General features: G+C 40.7%; 1 pseudogene; it reads right to left on the reverse strand.

The window, feature by feature from the left end:
- Positions 1–7,345, reverse strand: part of LOC140515323 (CCR4-NOT transcription complex subunit 7 pseudogene) — a 154,952-nt pseudogene that overhangs the window by 44,116 nt on the left and 103,491 nt on the right.

Raw genomic sequence — 7,345 nt, forward strand, 5'->3', positions numbered from 1 at the left:
GTAGTCTTCAAAATTCTTTTGGTATTTGTTTTAAAAATATACATATACATACATACATACATACATATGTATATATATATATATATATATATATATATATATATATATATATCTCATTGGAACAGACTAAACAAGGAAGAATCAGAAATAACAGAACTCACTCCAATGTTTGATAACTGGAAAACATAATTCATCCAGGGCAAAATCCCCATTCCATTAGAATTGTTGGGGAAGCTGGAAAGCAGTCTTTCAGAAATTAGGCTAAAGAAATACCTTAGAACACACTGCAGAATTCATTCTAAATGGATACCTGACCTTAATATTAAAGATCATACCATAAAAGCAATTACAAGAGAAATAGATCATATACCTCTCCCAGCAATGAGCAGGGAAAGTATTAATAACCAAACAAGAAATGGAGGAGAATACAAAAGATTTAGATAGATAACTCTGATTACTTGAAAATGAAAAGCTTCTGCACAGACAATAGTAATTAATATAGGATAAGAAAAGAAATGGTCAAATAAAAGAAAAAATTCTATCAAATTTCTCGAAAAAGAATTTGATAACCAAGATATATACGAAAGTAATAAATGTAAATAAGACTAAGATCTATTCACCAATAGGTGAATGACCTAAGATCATAAGCCAACAGTTTTAAAATAAGAACTTCAAAGTACTCACAATAAAATTCCAAATCACTAATAGTGAGAGAAACTCAATCAAAACAAACTTGAGCTTTCACCCTACAAATTGACACACAAAAAAAGGGCAATGATCTGTGTTGGAAGAGTTAGGGGAAAAGAGGCACATCAATACACTGTTGGTGGTGCTTTGCATTTTGAGAAGTAATTTGGACTCATGCAAATTAAGTGATTAAAATGTCTACAACCTTTGAACCAAAGACTCCACAGCTGGGCTCATACACAAAGCAGGCATCAATGAGAAATAAAAAAAAAAAGAAAGAAAGAAAGCCCACGGATTCCAAAACGTCCATAGCAGAAGTTTTTTCTGGCTAAATACATTGTTATAGGGAAATGTAATGGGAGATTTCCTGTCCTGTAAGAAATGAAGTGTGTGATGCATACAGAGAAGCATGGAAAGGTAGCAGAGTCAACAAAATAATCTGCACAGTAACTACAACAATGTAAATGGAAAGCACAATTACACACCAACCTCCTCCCCTCCCACAAACACACAAAACGTAAGTATAACAAAATTATAATGTCAAGGAGGACTCATGAAACGAGAGTTGAGAAGAAACAGTAGACCTACTCCCATATGTTTTCAAATTTTTTCAATGTCTTCATCAGTTATTCTTCTCCACCCTGTTTTTTCCTCTCCAAAAAATAGTATTTGTCATGTGGAATGGCTCTCTGGGAAAATATGTAGAAAGGATAAGTAGGAAATGGGGGTGATGTGACGAACAGACCATATCACTAAAAAAAAGAGAGATTCATCGAATAAAAATGAGGGCCTAGAATTTTTTTTTTTACAGTGTATTAAGTGAATCCAAAATGGCAATATAGCAGTCAGTCTATAAAAAAAAAATAGAAACATAAAAACAGACAAAGAAAATACACTATGCTAAAAGGAACCATAGACAACAAACATATATCAACATTTTTAAGTTACATACTCCAAGTCCCAACTTCCAAATTAACAAAGGAAAAATGAACAGAGCCATATGAACACACAGAGAGTAACACAATGGTGACAGGACATTTCTATGTCCCTCTCTGTTTAGCCGGGGGGAAATCATAACCCTACAAACACAGAAAAAGGGCAGATTAATTAACTGAATATAAATTTAGCTAATTAGAAAGTAAACATGAAATCTTAAAAGAAGCACATAAGAAGAGATACTAGAAATTAGAGAAGTGAATAAATTGGAAACAAACTGAAAAAGAAAAGAAATCTCTACAGAAATGATAATTAGGTTTTATTTTTCTTTCTTTAAAAAAATTTTAAAGAGGCTTGTTCTCTGAATCTCTCCCAGGTACTACTGTGAGTAAAGTTGGAAGCAGCCATGCAAGGAACTGGGGGTGGAAGATAAAAAAAAATAAGAAAAGGAAAGAAAGAAGGAAAGAAGGAAAGAAAGAAAGAAGGAAAGAAAGAAAGGAAGGAAGGAAGGAAGGAAGGAAGGAAGGAAGGAAGAAAGAAAGGAAGGAAGGAAGGAAGGAAGGAAGGAAGGAAGGAAGGAAGGAAGGAAGAAAGAAAGAAAGAAAGAAAGAAAGAAAGAAAGAAAGAAAGAAAGAAAGACAGCGATGGAGATGTTCAGGTAGGTCCCCAGGACTTTGGGTGCTTCTATCTCAATCTCATGACATCCGAGGACCAGGAGATGTACTTGCCACTTGATCACAAAATGAGGTGCTCTTGATACAGGAAGAGCAGGATCTTCACGCACCAACAACTAGTGACCAAAATAAAACAAGAAATTAAACAAAGGAGGCGTGTAACTGGTTGAGGGCTGCTGGATTTCCCCAATATGCTCAGCTCTATGAAGACTGACAATTTTCCATCAGTATCGAAGCTGTAAAGAAAGATCACGATTTTCTTGAAAAGGGTCTTGTAGATCCCCTTTGCAGGAATGTTAGAAATGCCATTGAAAAACTGTGTGCCAGCGGGAGATACTAGCTGACCAATCTGACTTCTGACAAAGGAAGAGAGGGAGTTATTCTTATAAAACTTGATTATTAGAAAAGAAAGTTCTTCATTTTTCCCTCCACAGAAAGCAAGAAGTACAACTACAAACCGATAGGAGTGTTGTTTTGTCTTCTGCAGCTGTGAAACTCTTATTATCTGCCACAATTGGTTGAAAGTGATCTCCTGGTGAATCACAAAAGCAATTACTATGACGTTCCCTAATAAAATCTCAGGGCCATAGTGAGAAACACGAGGGGAAAAAAAGAAATGATAACTAAAAAGTGGATCTTTAAAAAGACTACTAAAATTTCCCACCATCCTGCATTCTTTGGACACCACCAGGCCACAAGAAACTTCTTATCAGGATACTCTTCATCCAGGGAGACTTCATCACCTTTGGTACTCCCACTGCCACAGTACTCTGTGAGTGGAGGGCTACAGGATGGAGCAAGAAACTCCTCCATTTAAGGACTCTCCCAGACTAGGCATCTATTTATTTCTCACCAGCTTGCATTCTTTGGACTGCGTACTGGGTACTCATTTCCCTAGCCCCCTTAACTGCCAACCCCAGGTTTTCAGCTTCCGTTTCCATGTTATTATCTCCCAATACATTGTAAGCTCCTTGAGACAAGGAACTCTTTTTCTTTTTTTTTTTTTTTCACATCCCCAGCACTTAGCAGAGTGCGTGGTGCAAAATCGGCGCCTAATCAAAACTTATGAACTGATTCACCAATCTGGTTAAAAAGGCAGAAAATCAAAGAAACAAATTAGCCAAAGAGCAAGGGAAAATCACAACAAAACCAGAAAAAATTAAGGACTAATCAGTCACAGCTATAGGCTAAAAACAAAAAACAAACCAAAACTAAGAACAAAGAGGAACACTTTCAAAAAATGCCAAGCTGACAGAGCAATTCGAGATATTAAAAATCCTGTCTAAGAAAAAGGAAGAGAACTTACTTTAAAGGTACCGGGGTAAGGAACCTCCTGGTTCTTCTAATTTGACAAAAGAATTGTACAAAATGTTTAAAAGAAGAATCAGTACTACATAAATTATTCTCCAACATTGAGAAAGAAAGCACCACGCAAGAATCCTTCTATGAGACAAACAGCCTCCTAATATCCAAACCATGGAATGATGAAACAGAAAAACTAGAGGTTAATATTATTCATGAAAACTGATTCAATAAACAAACAAACAAACAAACAAACAAATAAATAAATAAAATCCTGTCAAGCACACTACAGTCAGTCACTTAAAATGTCATTCATCATGACAAAGTTGGGTTCATATCAGGGATGCAAGGATGGTTCAACATTAGGAAAACATTCCAAACAGTTCATCACATCAAAATGCTATTACTTCTGCAAATGATAGCTAACATTGATTAAGTGACTACAGTGTCCCAGCAACTGGACTAAGTGCTTATAATCGTTATCTCATTTGATCCTCACAACCATCCTTAGAGAGAGGTATTATTATCCTTATTTTACAAGTTAGGAAACTGAGGCAGACAGAGGTGAAGCAAATTGCCTAAAGTCACACATCTAGTGTCTGAGATCATATTTGAACTGGAATCTTCTGACCCTAGGTCAGAAGGGGAAGGGGGAAGGTGGGAAGAGGGCTGGAGGACGAGGTAAGAGAGAGAGGAAGGAGAGGAGGGAGCACAAATAAAGAGTAAAAGGAAAAAGTGCAGGGAGAACGGGGAGGAGAGGAGATAAAGGAAAGGAGGGGGAGAAGATAAAATAAAGAAGAACTAGGGAAAAGAAAACATGGGAGAGATAGGAAGGGAGAGAAGGAGGAAGGGGAGGAGCTTGGACATGAGGAGGGGGAGGATGAAGGAGTCTGAGCTAAAATAAAAAGATAGATAGAAGAGAAGGAAAGAAGGAGAAGAAGTGAGAAAGAGTGGGAGGAGGAGTACCAGAGAGGAAAGAGAGAGGAGGAAATAAGAGAAAAAAGGAGGGGTAGAAGGCAAGAGAAAAAGGAGTTAGGGGAGGAACAAGGAGAAATGGGGAGCAGGAAGGACGAGGAAGAGGAGGGGGTCTGAGGTAAAATAAAGAGAAGGTGGGGGAGGAGGTAAAGGAAAGAATGGGAAGAGGAGGGGAGGTGGAAAGAGAGGAGAGCAGGAATGAGTACAGATAAGAGGGGAGGAGAGAAAAGGAGGGAGAAAGAGGATGAGGGAAAGCAGAAAGGAGGAGGAGATAAAAGAAAGAAGGAGTCAGGAGGAAGTAAAAGGAGTAGGGGCATGAGCAGGGGTAATGGGAGGAAGAGAGAGGGAGGGAAGGAGGAAGAAGAGTAGGGAGAGGAGCTGAGAGAAGTTTAGAGAAAGAAGGAGGGGTGAGGAGGTAAGAGAAAGGAAGGGGAAGTAAAAGAGAGAGAGTGGAGGATGGGGAAACGGGAGAAGAGGAAGGGGACAGAGAAGGAGTAGAGAGTTGGAAGAGGGGAGGTAAGGAGGAATGGAAAGGAAGAAGGAAGGAGGAAAACAGTGGGGATAAGAAAAAAAGGAGAAGGGAAGAAACTAAGGAAGGGAGAGTGAGAAGGTAGAAGAGAATCGTTCAGGAAAGATCACTGAGAATAGGAGAGGAAAGGAAGGAGTCTGAGGAGAGAATAGGAACAGAAAAGGGCAGATGAGGGGAAGGTAGTAAAAGAAAGAGGAGGCAGAAGTTACAAGAAGGTGGAGGAGCAGAGGAAAAAGGAGAGGAAAGAGGGGACAGAGAAGGAAGGGAGGAAGGAGTAGAGAGGAGGAAGCGGAAAGGTAGAGAGGAAATAAGAGAAAGGACAGAGTGGGGGGGACAGAAGACAAAGAGGAGGAATAGGGAGAGGAGGAGGAAGGGGAAAGAGCAAGCAGGAGGGAAAAAAGGAAAAGAGGAGGAAAGGAGAAGGGGAAGAGGGGAGGGGAAAGGGGGAGGAGGTGTATTCACGGATCCCAGCCTCCAGTCCCCCGATTTCTAACTCATCAGCTTCACAGTATCTGGGGAAGATGGGCACCTGTCTCAACCATCCATCCTCTTTCTCCTGGTCCTGGCTTCTCTCTGCCCCAACCCTGGAAAGCATGCGCCTTGCAGTAGCCTCCAATGCAGTGCCTCATCCATCCTTTAATCCGCATCACCAGCACGAATTCCCTTCCCCCACCCAAGACACAGGAGGAGAAGGAGGCTGAACTGGGGACCCTGTCAGCGTCTCCTAGGCAACAAGACAAGAGAGATGAATCTGTAGATGAATGGAAAGGGCTGGAGACAGAAAGACTGAAGATGATCGTAACAGCAACAGCTGGCGTTGATGGAACCCCAAGGCTGGCAAACCATCCTTTCCATACCTGATATCACAAGACCCTCACAACCACCCCCTTCAGTGGATACTCCTGGGGTGCTCTCCTGCCTCATTTCCCAGAAGAGAATACCTGAGACCCACCTGTGGTCTCATAAGTAGTAAGCCCCGGAGCTGTGATGTGATCCTAATTCTTCCTGCCTCTGACAAGTTCAGCACTCAGAAAGGGGGGAGAGGGGATTAGTACCAAGCAAAGGTATGAGAACTCACCTGGCACAGGTGGAAGAGTATGCTTTAGTGAAGAGTCATGAAACAAGCAGGAGATGGGAGAAAATGGTTGTAGGTAATGAGAAACTTGAGTAGTGGAAAAAGGGAATCAAGGAAAGTCCAGTTAGGGGCCCTCAATTCCTTTAGTGAAGAAGGGGGATAAGTCTACAAGTGAAAGTGTGTGTAGGGTGTTCAGTGCTCTGATTGAGGGCTTGAGGAGACAGGGAAAGGTTTAAAACTTTTATTAGGGGAAATGCCCCAGGAAATCTGCTACTGAGGTCTCCCCACAATCTGATTGCTGCCCATCTTCCCAAGCATCTCTTAGCAGGTTCATTTACTCAATACCTTGGACAAATTTGACCAGTGTGACTCCTTTATCCCAGACATCTATGTTTTTAAATTCCATACTCTTTCTTTTTTTAATTTATTATTTTATTTAACTTTTAACATTCATTTTCACAAAATTTTGGGTTCCATATTTTCTCCCCTTTTGTCCCCTCCCACCACCCCAAAACACCGAGCATTCTAATTGCCCCTATCACCAATCTGCCCTCTCTTCAATCATCCCTCTCTGCCCTTGTCTCCACCTTCTCTTTTGTCCTGTAGGGCCAAATAACTTTCTATACCCCTTTACCTGTATTTCTTGTTTCCTAGTAGCAAGAACAGTACTCGACAGTTGTTCCTAAAACTTTGAGTTCCAACTTCTCTTCCTCCCTCCCTCCCCACCCCTTCGCTTTGGAAGGCAAGCAATTCAATATCGGCCATATCTGGGTAGTTTTGCAAATGACTTCGATACTAGTCGTGTTGTATAAGACTAACTATATTTCCCTCCATCCTATCCTGTCCCCCATTACTTCTATTCTCTCTTTTGATCCTGTCCCTCCCCATGAGTGTCGACCTCAAATTGCTCCCTCCTCCCCAGGCCCTCCCTTCCATCATCCTCCCACCCTGCTTATCCTCTCCTCCCCCACTTTCCTGTATTGTAAGATAGGTTTTCATACCAAAATGAGTGTGCATTTTATTCCTTCCTTTAGTGGAATGTGATGAGAGTAAACTTCACGTTTTTCTCTCACCTCCCCTCTTTATCCCTCCACTAATAAGTCTTTTGCTTGCCTCTTTTATGAGAGATAATTTGCCCCATTCCATTTCTCCCTTTCTCTTCCCATA

This window comes from Notamacropus eugenii, chromosome X (genome assembly GCF_028372415.1).
Source record: "Notamacropus eugenii isolate mMacEug1 chromosome X, mMacEug1.pri_v2, whole genome shotgun sequence".
Taxonomy (NCBI): Eukaryota; Metazoa; Chordata; class Mammalia; order Diprotodontia; family Macropodidae; genus Notamacropus; species Notamacropus eugenii.